Below are 15,000 nucleotides of genomic sequence, written 5' to 3'. Positions count from 1 at the left end.
TCAAGAATAAGTCTAAACAAATTTTCAATTTAAGACAAAATTATATTAGGTGCAGTTTAATATAAGAGATAAAAAAAATTTTATCTGAGAAAAGGACTTTCTGGGCGTAAACTTCAAAATTTCTCAGTCAATGAAGGTTGCTTTTCAGTTGTCCGCTTGAGCAAAAATTTTGCATAGATTGGTCTTTTTGTTAATTGAAACGAGATAGGGGGATGGGAATAAAATTTTTAGAAAGTTAAAAAATAAGGGCCACCCTACTGCGCAAACACGAGGATAAAATAAAATTTAATTTAATAATCTCAGATACTCTCTTTACTCTACTCTTTTACTTGTTTCAGTCATTTGACTGCAGCCATGCTGGAACACCACCTTTAGTCGAGCAAATCGACCCCAGGACTTATTCCTTGTAAGCCCAGTACTTATTCAATCGGTCTCTTTTGCCGAACTGCTAAGTGACGGGGACGTCAGCATCGGTTGTCAAGCAATGCTAGGAGGACAAACACACACACACAAACACACATACGCACACACACACATATATATATATTTCTTTACTACCCACAAGGGGCTAAACACAGAGGGGACAAACAAGGACAGACAAAGGGATTAAGTCGACTACATCGACCCCAGTGCGTAACTGGTACTTAATTTATCGACCCCGAAAGGATGAAAGGCAAAGTCGACCTCGGCGGAATTTGAACTCGGAACGTAACGACAGACGAAATACGGCTACGAATATCGCCCGGCTACGAAATCACACATATATATATATACATATATACGACAGGCTTCTTTCAGTTTCCGTCTACCAAATCCACTCTCAAAACATTGGTCGGCCCGGGGCTATAGTAGAAGACACCAGCCCAAGGTGCCATGCAGTGGGACTGAACCCGGAACCATGTGGTTGATTAGCAAGCTACTTACCACACAGCCACTCCTGTGCCTGATGAATTCATATTTCAACAAAATGACATCAAGAGTAATTTCCTCTGCTTATCGTTTATACATATGTAACAAAGAAAAAAAAAGCCATTTCAATTCACCAAACCATAGGCGCAGGAGTGGCTGTGTGGTAAGTAGCTTGCTAACCAACCACATGGTTCCGGGTTCAGTCCCACTGTGTGGCACCTTGGGCAAGTGTCTTCTGCTTTAGCCCTGGGCCGACCAATGCCTTGTGAGTGGATTTGGTAGATGGAAACTGAAAGAAGCCTGGCGTATATATGTATATATATATATATATGTGTATATGTGTGTGTGTTGTGTGTGTGTGTGTTTGCCCCCCTAGCATTGCTTGACAACCAATGCTGGTGTGTTTACGTCCCCGTCACTTAGCGGTTCGGCAAAAAGAGACCGATAGAATAAGTACTGGGCTTACAAAGAACAAGTCCTGGGGTCGATTTGCTCGACGAAAGGCGGTGCTCTAGCATGGCCGCAGTCAAATGACTGAAACAAGTAAAAGAAAAAAGAAAAAAAGAAACAAAAATTTAATGGGTTCAAGCCACTTACCCGATGAATATTGCTGCCAAATTTGGTGAAAATCCATTCAGCCGTTTTCCAGTAATTATGCAAAGACACAGACAAACAAAGATGAACGACTACATTACCCTACTTTCACTTACACGTGCAAGGTAAACATGTTGAATATTGTAGAAGTTTAATCAGTTTATTGACAGCAAAATCTTATGTGAACCCCCAAGGGTCATACGGACTTCAGTTGAAAACCACTGGTGCCTGAGAAAACAACAAAAAAAAAATTAATAAATAAAAAGACGGGATGGTCATGGGATGGAATGTATTTGATCATAGGACTGTTCAATCAGTGCCAACCTGTGAACTAAATAAGAGAAAGAAACAAACAATTAAAGCTAAAACTGTCCAAAGCTCTTTGTAATTACATTCACAAATATCAGAAATGCGATAAATAATTAGCGACAAATTAGCTTTCGTCAGCCTAGACCATATGTCATCAATTGAGTTGAAGATAATGTCCAAGGGACAGATAACGGAATTGGTTCCATTGAAAATACTCATCAAGCACAGTTTTCTGTTGGTGGTGGTGGTGGTTCTAAACACAGACACCACACACACACACACACACACACACATGCACACACACAGATACACATCACGGGGAATTAGCTTAGGTGGTAGAGTGCCCACTTAACACGCAAGAGGTACCAGGGTCGATTCCTGGATTTTCCACATTCTGTCCACTCTGTAAGGTGTTTGATGTTAGGAAGGGCTTCCAGCCATCAAAACCATGCCGAAACAGACACAGAAGTCTGATGCAGTCTGCTGCCTGGCTAGCTCCACGTCAACCCATCCAACCCAAGCCAGCATGGAAGTCAGATGTTAAATGATGATGATGATGATGGGCCATGTGGTAAGAAGCTTGCCATCGCCTTAAGTTAGCTATTTGATACACAAACTGTATCCATATAACCTTCGAACATAGAACCTTCATGGAGCTAATAAGCGGACAGCTTTATTCTTATTTTTATAAGAATGCCATATTAGTATGGCGATAACTATTATTTTCCGGGAACGCTGCCGTTGTTCTCTTATAGAGAGACTTAGTAATTTTAATATTTCTATTATTGAAAACAAGTGGATGTATTCCACCGAAGCTAGGTAAATAAAACCTTCGAACAGAGATTGTCAGAAGCGACACCTACTGGTCTGGCTACGCTGCATTGAAAAGGGGCAATACCCCAAAACGCGTCTGTAGCTGCCGGTCAAGTAGTGTGGAGCGACTGACCTCCCTTGATTGAAGGTTATATGGATACAGTTTGTGTATCAAATAGCTAACTTAAGGCGATGGCCTCATGGAGCTAATAAGCGGACAGCTTTATTCTTATTTTTATAAGAATGCCATATTAGTATGGCGATAACTATTATTTTCCAGGAACGCTGCCGTTGTTCTCTTATAGAGAGACTTTAGTATTTTAATATTTCTATTATTGAAAACAAGTGGATGTATTCCACCGAAGCTAGGTAATAAAAACTTCGAACAGAGATTGTCAGAAGCGACACCTACTGGTCTGGCTACGCTGCATTGAAAAGGGGCAACCCCGAAACGCGTCTGTAGCTGCCGGTCAAGTAGTGTGGAGCGACTGACCTCCCTTGTTCGAAGGTTATATGGATACAGTTTGTGTATCAAATAGCTAACTTAAGGCGATGGCCTCATGGAGCTAATAAGCGGACAGCTTTATTCTTATTTTTATAAGAATGCCATATTAGTATGCGATAACTATTATTTTCCAGGAACGCTGCCGTTGTTCTCTTATAGAGAGACTTAGTAATTTTAATATTTCTATTATTGAAAACAAGTGGATGTTTCCACCGAAGCTAGGTAAATAAAACCTTCGAACAGAGATTGTCAGAAGCGACACCTACTGGTCTGGCTACGCTGCATTGAAAAGGGAATACCCCGAAACGCGTCTGTAGCTGCCGGTCAAGTAGTGTGGAGCGACTGACCTCCCTTGTTCGAAGGTTATATGGATACAGTTTGTGTATCAATAGCTAACTTAAGGCGATGCCTCATGGAGCTAATAAGCGGACAGCTTTATTCTTATTTTTATAAGAATGCCATATTAGTATGGCGATAACTATTATTTTCCAGGAACGCTGCCGTTGTTCTCTTATAGAGAGACTTAGTAATTTTAATATTTCTATTATTGAAAACAAGTGGATGTATTCCACCGAAGCTAGGTAAATAAAACCTTCGAACAGAGATTGTCAGAAGCGACACCTACTGGTCTGGCTACGCTGCATTGAAAAGGGGCAATACCCCAAAACGCGTCTGTTGCTGCCGGTCAAGTAGTGTGGAGCGACTGACCTCCCTTGTTCGAAGGTTATATGGATACAGTTTGTGTATCAAATAGCTAACTTAAGGCGATGGCCTCATGGAGCTAATAAGCGGAGAGCTTTATTCTTATTTTTATAAGAATGCCATATTAGTATGGCGATAACTATTATTTTCCGGGAACGCTGCCGTTGTTCTCTTATAGAGAGACTTAGTAATTTTAATATTTCTATATATATTATATATATAAATTTATATATATGTATGTATGTATATATATATATATATAAATTTATATATATCTATGTATATATATATATATATATATATATATATATATATATATATATATATATATATATATACACATACATATATAAAATTATATTATATCATATTGTGTGAAATTTGATTTAGTATTTCTAAATTGAACTTTTTTCCTTGTAAGTTTGGATTTTATTCCCTCAAATAATAATTATATATATACACACACATCTACCAAATCCTCTCTAACAAGGTTTTTGGTTGGCTTGAAGCTATAGTAAAAGACATGCGTCCAAAGTGATCCGCAGTGGGACTGAACCTGAGACCCTGTGGTTGGGAAGCAAACTTTCTCCCACACAGCCACATCTGCACTTATGATGCTAACAATATTTCGATCACTCCTCCGTCCCATTTTCCTCATTTCCTCTTATCCATTTGATCTTTCCAAGACTTCCTTACTATATCTTTCTCTCATTACCGTATATTATTGCCATTGTTGTTGTTGCTTAGCTCCAGATCAACTCTGGCTGAGTATACCTATGATCAATGTGTTCCAACTATGACCATCATACTTAAATTCTTCTTATTTTTTCTCCCAGAGAATAGGTGCAGGCATGGCTGCATAGTTAAGAACTTTGCTTCAGAGTCATATAGTTCCAGGTTTAGTCCCATTATATGGCACCTTAGGCAAGTGTCGCTTCTGCTATAGCCCTGGGCTGACCAAAGCCTTGCGACTGGATTTGGTAGACAGACGCTGAAAGAAGCCTGTCATATTGGTATATAGATGTGTGTGTGTGTGTGCATGTGTGTGTGTGTATGTGTATGTGTGAAAGTATGTGTGTGTTTGTTCATCGGTTGCTCTCCCCTCACATTCTAATAACTCTCTCCTATCCCTCCTGATCCACTGTCTGTATCTTCTTTTATGCTTATGTCCATGTTCCTTAAGGGTCTGCTCTGGTGTCTCATCACTTCACACCTGTTCCCATCCTTCTTTCTTACTTTTGACTGCTCAACCCTTGGCACAAAGCAACCTCCCTCAATATATTGCCCCCTACACTCTGTCTTGCAAGTGGTTTGATGACCCCCACCTCCACTAGTGATGGTGCTATAAAAATAAAAGAAAAATTTGCCGAGTACACTCTATAGAGTGGTTGGTGTTAGGAAGGGCATCCAGCTGTAGAAACTTTACCAAAGTAGACACTGGAGGAGACCAACGCTGCCCTCAGGCCAGCTGGATCTTGTGGATTCATCCAATCCATGACAGCATAGAACATGGATGATAAAAGATGATAATGATGATTATGATGATGATGATGATGATGATGATGATGATGATGATGATGATGATGGTGGTGGTGGTGGTGGTGGTGGTGGTGGTGGTGGTGGTGGTGGTGATGATGATGGTGATGATGTTGATGATGATGATGATGGTGATGATGATACAGGAACATCGGAAATCACATGTTTCGTGAAATACGGCTTCAGGATAGAAATTTAGTTTTAGCAATAATTACGTAATAGACTTTGTAATTATGTAATAAAATGGAGATGAGGAACTTGCAATCTGCTGGAAACAACAAAAAGAAAAAAAAGAAAGAAAAGTACAATGTTTAAGAGAAAGATCATTATAGTGGATTATATTTTTTGTTGGTTTAATTTTCTTCAAAACCTGTCATTTCATCACACAGTGAAGTTTAGGGGGAAAAAAAAAAACACCATTTGCATTTCTTTATTTACACGTTAACACTTGGGAGAATTTCAACATGCATTCTGGTTTAGAACAAATATTGTCTTCTTGCTATGTGATCCTCCAGCCCTAGAAACCGTTGTGGACCCTTTGCTTTTAAGCATTCTTTACCAACACATTTGTTACCAAATCACCTCTACCTCTACAGATATTTGTCCTCATCTTGTTTATTGTTAACACAACATTTCGGCTGATATACCCTCCAGCCTTCATCAGGTGTCTTGACGAAATTTCGAACCTGGGTTCTCATTCTTTAATCATCGGTTGCTCTCCCCTCACATTCTAATAACTCTCTCCTATCCCTCCCGATCCACTGTCTGTATCTTCTTTTAAGCTTGTGTCCTTGTTCCTTAAGGGTTTGCTCCAGTGTCCCATCACTTCAATCTTATCTTCTTCCCAACTACTCCCACCCACGTTATTACGGATCACATGTGCATGCTAAGAGTTGCTGAAGCATGGAACAAAGTGCCGGCATCAGTTGTTAGTTGTCGGAGCACTGCATCCTTCAAAACTTCCATGCTTCCTGAGATTCGCCAACACTACACCTGATTTTCTCTCCATACACACACAAGCATGTATCTGACTCATACACTGTTCACTTCCCAGACATTTGTACATTATTGCATATGCTTTATATGCACTTTTGACAAGCTGTGGTGCACCTGAGCACTGTATACAATAATTTCATTATTATTCATTATTATTATTATTATTATATTTTCCACTGAAACTACAAACACAAACTTTACATTTTGCAGCATGTGGTGAACTCATAGTTTGGAATTGGATCAGCACACCCTGGGTGAACACCACAACCAGTACAAGTAAGTACAAGTACTCTCATCCACCCTTAAATATATTTTCTTGATAGCAAAATACCTATGGTTGTCTCCTCATGCATATTTTAGCACACTTGGCATTAAGCTACCTCTTCACTTCTCAAATACTCACCTGCTTAATTGAGGGTTTTTTTTCCCCTTTTCTTGCTCTTTTTCTGTCTTACAGGTTACTTGGTGACATTGCAAGTGCTGCCCCATGTTCTATTCTCTGCTTTGGCATGGTTTCTATGGCTCAATGCCATTCCTATTGCCAACCACTTTACAGAGTGTACAGTGCTCTTTATGTGATACCAGCACTGGTGCTTTTTACATGGCACCAACACCAATGGGGTCACCTAGTAAATTGTGAGACAAAGACCTCTTAGTTGGTAGAGGGAGTAGAACTAAGGGAGGTGGCTTTGTGCCAGTTGAGACTTTAAAGTATAAGAGAGTGAGGGAAACAGGTGGCTACCCCAGCTGGAAAAGAAATGAGAGGGAAAAGAGATAGAGTTAGAATGGTAGAGAGGGAGACAGACATAAATAGATAAGGAAACTGTGGTGGTGGTGGTGGTGGTGGTGGGAGTATATGTGGTGCAGCGGAGACAGGGGGAGATGTTTGCTAATTTGTTTCAGCCATTTGACTGTGGCCATGCTGGAGCACAGCCTTGAGGGGTTTTAGTGAACAAATCAACCCTGGGACTTATTTTTTAAGCCTAGTATTTATTTTATCAGATTTTTTTGCTGAACTAAGATATGGGGACATAAACACACCAACACTGGTTGACAAGTGGTGATTGGGTGGGTGGGGGTGACAAACACAAAGATACACACACATAGATATATTTTTTTCTCTCTGTAGTTTCAGCTCAGAGCTGCAGCCATGATGATGCACCGCCGTTAAACGGTGAACAACCTTAATTGATTTTCAGACCTTCTTGGGTTCTCACTAGAGGCATTTACATCATTCTGACAGTCACCAAAACCCCCTCTCCATTGATAAATCCAAATAACAAAGTGAACTTAGTGATAAAGATCTGCCCATGGACAAGGATCTTCTACTACCATGTTCTTAATGATGAAATTAACCTCTCTGTCTATATACCTACCCTGTTTGTAATGTTGGAAAATGGATTAAGTATAAAAATGAACATTGTCTATTTAATTAAAACATTCTATATATGGCTGAAGAGTGCTCTACATTTTAAAACTGATGTAATACTTACATTGTTTAATTAAATGAAGTAGCATGAAATGATTGTACTACACTACCTTGGATATCCTTGTTGCTTATTTTGATTATCCCTCTCTCTCTTTGGGAGAGGCACAAGCACCTACACGCACATATACACACACGGCAGTAACTTCCACCTACCGAATTCAATCACAAAGCTCCGGTCAGCTCAGGGCTATAGTGAAAGACACCTACCCGAAGTGCCACGCAGTGGGACTGAACCCAAAACCATATAGCTAGGAAGCAAGCTCCCTAACCACACAGCCATGCCCGCGCCTACAATTATATATATATATATATATATATATATATATATATATATATATATATATATATATATATATATATATATATATATATATATATTATATATATATATATCTATATATATATATATATATATATATATGGCGTTAGGAAGGGCATCCAGCTGTAGAAACACTGCCATATCTGACTGGCCTGGTGCAGCCTTCGGGCTTGCCAGACCCCAGTTGAACCGTCCAACCCATGCTAGCATGGAAAGCGGACGTTAAACGATGATGATGATGATGATGATGATGTATATATTTTTTTTCTTTCAGTTCCCATCTACCAAATCCACTCATGAGACTTGCCTACAGTTCCACACAGTGGGACTGAACCTAGAACCATGTGGTTGGGAAGCAAGCTTTTTACCACAGAGCCACACCCACACCTAGTTTAGATATTTATGCTATAAAACCTTACTACCAATCATCATTTCAATTTGAATTTAAACAAACTTAGTATATTATCATTCGAACAACATATAACAGGTAGGCATAACTTAATAATTTAGTGATTTTATAAAACTATTAAAATTAATGGAATTTGTCTTAAACTTCGTACAATAAATCTTTCTTGGTTGGAACTTATAAAGTATTGTAACTCTATTCCTGCTATTCTTCCTCGTTTCATATTTTTGCTTGTGGGGTTATTTATAAATTCATGCATTTAGTTATTTTAAATTAAATTTTAGTTTTTATATATAAGTATATATAGTAAATGTAATATTTTATGTATAATAGTATATATATAAAAGTAGGCGTAGGAGTGGCTGTGTGGTAAGTAGCTTGTTTACCAACCACATGGTTCTGGGTTCATTCCCACTGTGTGGCACCTTGGGCAAGTGTCTTCTACTATAGCCTTGGGCCGACCAAAGTCTTGTGAGTGGATTTGGTAGACAGAAACTGAAAGAAGCCCGTTGTATATATGTATATATACATATATATATACATATATATATATATAATATATATATGTGTGTGTGTGTGTGTGTGTGTATACGTTAGTGTGTCTGTGTTTGTCCCCCCCAACATCGCTTGACAACCGATGCTGGTGTGTTTATGTACCGGTAACTTAGCGGTTTGGCAAAAGAGACCGATAGAATAATTACTGGGCTTCCAAAGAATAAGTCCTGGGGTTGATTTGCTTGACTAAAGGTGGTGCTCCAGCATGGCCACAGTCAAATGACTGAAACAAGTAAAAGAATAAAAGAGTATATATAATATTTTTATTAACTTTAAGTAATCTTAACTGACTTATTTTATTTGCCTTAATACATCATCATTTTCTAATGTGGTGAGCAAGCAGAAGCGATAGTATGCCAAATAAAAGGCTTCCCAGCATCTCATCTGTTTATATTCGAAGTTGAAATTCCATCAAGCTCAACTTTTGCCTTCAATCGTTTCAAGGTTGATGAAACAAGTACCAGTCGAGTACTGGGGTCGATGTAATCAACTTCTCCCTTCCCTCATAAAACTGGTGACCCTGTGCCAAAATTTGAAACCATTCCTCTTTGACTCTTTTACTTGTTTCAGTCATTTGACTGTGGCCATGCTAGAGCACCACCTTTAGTCGAGCAAATCAACCCCAGGACTTATTCTTTGGAAGCCTAGTACTTATTCTATAGGTCTCTTTTTGCTGAACCGCTAAGTTACGGGGACGTAAACACACCAGCATTGGTTGTCAAGCAATGGGAGGGGGGGACAAACAGAGACACACATACATATATATATACATATATACGACGGGCTTCTTTCAGTTTCCGTCTACCAAATCCACTCACAAGTCTTTGGTCAACCCGAGGCTATATTAGAAGACACTTGCCCAAGATGCCACGCAGTGCGACTGAACCCAGAACCATGTGGTTGGTAAGCAAGCTACTTACCACACAGCCACTCCTATGCCTATATATATATACATATATACAGCGGGCTTCTTTCAGTTTCCATCTACCAAATCCACTCACAAGGCTTTGGTCAACCCGAGGCTATAGTAGAAGACACTTGCCCAAGGTGCCACGCAGTGGGACTGAACCCAGAACCATGTGGTTGGTAAGCAAGCTACTTACCACACAGCCACTCCTACACCTACGATATTAAGTTATTATTTATAAACAAGTGTGGTTGTATTGCTATAATCTAGGAGTTTCATGTTCATAATGAATATGTTTTTAACTCAGTGTAGTTAATGGTTTTACTTCCCTGTTCTATAATCTTGGCAAATCTACTTCATAACTTCAAAATAGCTGTTTAATGGGTTTATTCTCATTTTCTGGCATTTAAGCAAATGTAAATTTATATATTTATGAATTGGATACTAATCTTAAAGCGTATAATTACCAATGTAGGCTTAATTTGTACATATGATAGGGCGGCGAGCTGGCAGAATCATTAGCACACTGGGTGAAATGCTTCGCAGTATTTCGTCTGCCGCTACGTTCTGAGTTCAAATTCTGCCGAGGTTGACTTTGCTTTTCATCCTTTCAGGGTCGATTAAATAAATACCAGTTACGCACTGGGGTCGATATAATCGACTTAATCTGCTTGTCTGTCCTTGTTTGTCCCCTCTGTGTTTAGCCCCTTGTGGGTAGTAAAGAAATAGGTATTTCGTCTGCCGTTACGTTCTGAGTTCAAATTCTGCCAAGATCGACTTTGATTTTCATCCTTTCGAAGGTTGATTAAATAAGTACCAGTTACGCACTGGGGTCGATATAATCGACTTAATCTGTTTGTCTGTCCTTGTTTGACCCCTCTGTGTGTAGCCCCTTGTGGGCAGTAAAGAAATAAGAATCATTAGCATGTCAGGCAAAATGCTTTGTAGCATTTTTCCTGTCTTTACATTCTGAGTTCAAATTCTGCTGAGGTTGACTTTACCTTTCATCCTTTCGGGGTTGATAAAATAAGTACCAGTTGAGCACTGGGGTTTATGTAATTGACTTCACCCACTTCCACAGAATTGCTGGCCTTGTGTCAAAATGTGAAACCAGTATGTGATTTTTCATGCTGTAATTGTTTTAGATTATTAATTAGCTGGCACTTCATTAGTTATTGATGATAAGTGTTTCATTTGATCTGATTAACAGAACAGCCTGCTCATGAAATTAACATGTAAGTGGTTGAGTACTTCACAGACATGCATACCCTTAAAGTAGTTCTCAGAGAGATTCAGTGTGACACACAATGTGAAATTAAAGTGCCTTGCTCAAGGACACAACATACAGCCAGGAATTGAACTCATGACCTTACGATCATGGGCTGGATACCCTAACCACTAAGCCATAGTCCTTCATAATTTTCAGGGAGATTCAGTGTGACACACAATGTGACAAGGCTGGCCCTTTGAATTGCAGATAGAACTCATTTCTGCCAGCTGAGCTGGCACATTCGTTAGCATGCCAGGTAAAATGCTTGGCTGCATGTCATCCATCTCTATACATTTCTAAGTTCAAATTCTGCCAAGGTAGACTTTACCTTTCATCCTTTCAGGGTCAATAAAATGAGCACCAGTTGAGCACTGGGGTTGACATAATCAACTTACCTTCAACTTACCCCCTAACCCCAAATTTCTAGTCTTGTACCAAAATTTGAAACCAATTTACATATATGGTTGATTATACCTTGGTGTGAGTCATATATACTTTCTTCTATAGGTACAAGGCCTGAAATTTTGGGGGAGAGGACCAGTCGATTAGATCGACCCCAGTAAACAACTGGTACTAAATTTAACCCTGAAAGGATGAAAGACAAAGACGATCTCAGCGGAATTTGAACTCAGAATGTAACAGCAGACAAAATCCCTATTTCTTTACTACCCACAAGGGGATAAACACAGAGAAGACAAACAAGAACAGACAAACAGATTAAGTCGATTACATCGACCCCAGTGTGTAACTGGTACTTAATTTATCGACCCCCGAAAGGATGAAAGGCAAAGTCGACCTCGGCGGAATTTGAACTCAGAACGTAGCGGCAGACAAAATACCGCTAAGCATTTCGCCCAGTGTGCTAACGACTCTGCCAGCTTGCAACCCTCATATGTGAGTCACATATTACCAATCATATCTTTCTGTTCATCGTATCCTATTTTTCTTTCTCCATTTGATATCATTGCAATTGTAATTATAGTTTCACAATGGTTTCATGCATTCCTTTCTTTTATTCTTCTCAATAGACTCTCTCTGCTAAATTTTTCTTCTTTTTTTTTTTCCATTGGTAGTAGAGGACATCTTAAATCTCTATACAAAAATCCTCTGCATAATTTATCTGTACACAAATTAGCTATATTTCTCTTAATTAACTCTAGTGTATTCATTCTATTTATTTTAAAGTAATTAAACTATAGACATTCGTACATATTAAAAACAGGAAATAGATTGATGGCGCTAATCATATCTACCTGTATATCTTATTATCATAACTAAGCTACACATTAAAATATAATTCAACACATCATCTCCGTTTGATTAAATCTGCTGATTACCCGAAAAGAATTGACGGAGTCATTTTAAAATTTGGCACTGTGATAAAGAATTCATGCTGCTACTCTGATTTTGGGAAGAGTTGGTAAATTAGATTTAAAAGCAGTTGCAGATAAAATACACCATTCTATTTTTCTTATTATTTGTTCCACTCAATTACAATATTGTCTCCCTCCTATCTTCTTGTTTGAAGATTCCACTTTGGATATCAATCTTCTTATGACAGTCTAGTTGTTCTACCTATAATTTTTTTTTATTGGTTGATCAATATACCCATCCGCTGTTGGTATTCCTGCTTTCAATGTTCGTATGTTGTTCTATATTTAAGAGATGAGGAATTATGTACATTATTTACATTATTTACATTTGACGGATATTTGTCCTCATCTTGTTCCTTGTTAACACAACATTTTGGCTACATACGCTCCAGCCTTCATCAGGTGTCTTGGGGGAAATTTCAAACCTGGGTGCTCATTCCTAAGGTATTTTTTAATGTTATTATTGTTATTATTATTATTATTATTATTATTATTATTATTATTGAGTGAGAGAGCAGTGCATGCCATCAAAGTGACACTGGGGTAAAATATACAAAACCCAGTATACCCATCATGAGTACCCGTCTGATAAGGGTACACCAGGCACATGCATCACAACCATATGTGTGTGACATGGTGATCTCATATCAAGATAAACAGCACATGACCTTGCAGGTGGGGCCCAATTAGAATTTTCTTCTGGCCAATTAACCAATCCTGCTCAAAAGGTCCCTGAATAAGGATTGTTTAGGGATGTTGAATGAAACACCCATGTTTGACAGATATTTGTCCTCATTTTGTTTGTTGTTAACACAACGTTTCAGCTGATATACCCTCCAGCCTTCATCAAGTGTCTTGGGGAAATTTCGAACCTGGGTTCTTATTCCTAAGGTATTTTTTCCAATGTTATTATTATTATTTTTTTTTTCTTTCTTTCTTCAAATTTTCTTCCATTTCTCAATGTGTGTTTTCCATACACCTAGGGCAGAGAAGCTCATTGTATGCATTCCCAGATTACACATGCAAATTCACAGGTAAAATATGTATTTAAAAAAAATTAATAAATAAATAAATTCATGAATGGATGTTGTTTTCACAGCGATAAGCTCTTCTCAGTACAGGAGTTGTCCCAATTAACACAATTTTTTACACTTCCTTTAGGGATGGTAAGCCTGGTATCATTTTCAAATAGGTTTCAGTACCTTTTTTTATCATTCCTAGAGATCCTACAATCACTGGTACTGTAGTTGCCTTGAGATGCCTATTATTATTATTATTATTATTATTGTTTAGGTCACTGCTTGGAATCGAACTTGGAATTTTGGGGTTAGTAGCCACGCTCTTAACCACTACGCCATATGCCCATGGGCAAAATAAGTACCAGTTGAACACTAAGGTTTATGTAATCAACTGGTCCCCTCCCCACCAAATTTCAAGCCCTGTGCCTATAGTAAAAAGGATTATTATTATTATTATTACATGCACTTTAATTAAAAAAAAAAAAGAAATTATAATAATAATTAAAGCTGGATGTTCAGAGGCAAATATCTTCACCCTACTCTTAAACAGTAGCTGCTGCAGAATTTTTTCTTTTGTTTTTGTTTTAATTATTTTTATTGATTGTAAAATTGTTTTCTTCCCAAATGGAATGAGAAAAAATAAATACAAGAAAAAATTATTTGGTGGTAAAAAAAAATTAATTAATGTCTATTTATTGGACCATTATCTCTTTTATATTAGAATAGTTAGTATTCCATTAAAATGGCTTTTCTGCTGTCGTAGTTGCATACTTTATTTAACTGTAGTTACGTCTAATATAATAATACCCATTGTGTATTTGCATATATTTTTTGTATATTTTTCTCTATTTTTTTTTTGGACATAACTTTCATTAGATAACTATATGCAATAGAATTATATTACTTTTAATTTTAAAAAAATACATAATGGCAAGATAAATTATTGGAAAAAAAAATTAATAAATTAAAAAAGGTTATAATGAAAATTTTATCTTATCCAAAAAAATTAAATTAATTTTTCTAATTAAAAATTTTAAAATGTTTTAATGAAAATTTGTATTTCACTGAAATACAAATTAATATTTTTTTTTTAAATTAGAAAAGTTTATAATGAAAATTTTGTGTTCTAAGGAAAAGTAAATTTAATTTTTCAAATTAAAAAAGTTAAAAAAGCTAAAACAAAATAATGGTTAAAATTTTGAGTTTGCAGAAATGAAAATAATTTTTTGTGTTTAAAAATTAAAAAAGTAGTATTATAACGAAAATTTGTATTGTTTAAAAAGGGTTAAGTTAAATTT

The sequence above is a fragment of the Octopus sinensis genome, linkage group LG18, assembly GCF_006345805.1.
Source record: "Octopus sinensis linkage group LG18, ASM634580v1, whole genome shotgun sequence".
Lineage (NCBI taxonomy): Eukaryota > Metazoa > Mollusca > Cephalopoda > Octopoda > Octopodidae > Octopus > Octopus sinensis.
Note: the sequence above shows the minus strand (reverse complement) of the source record.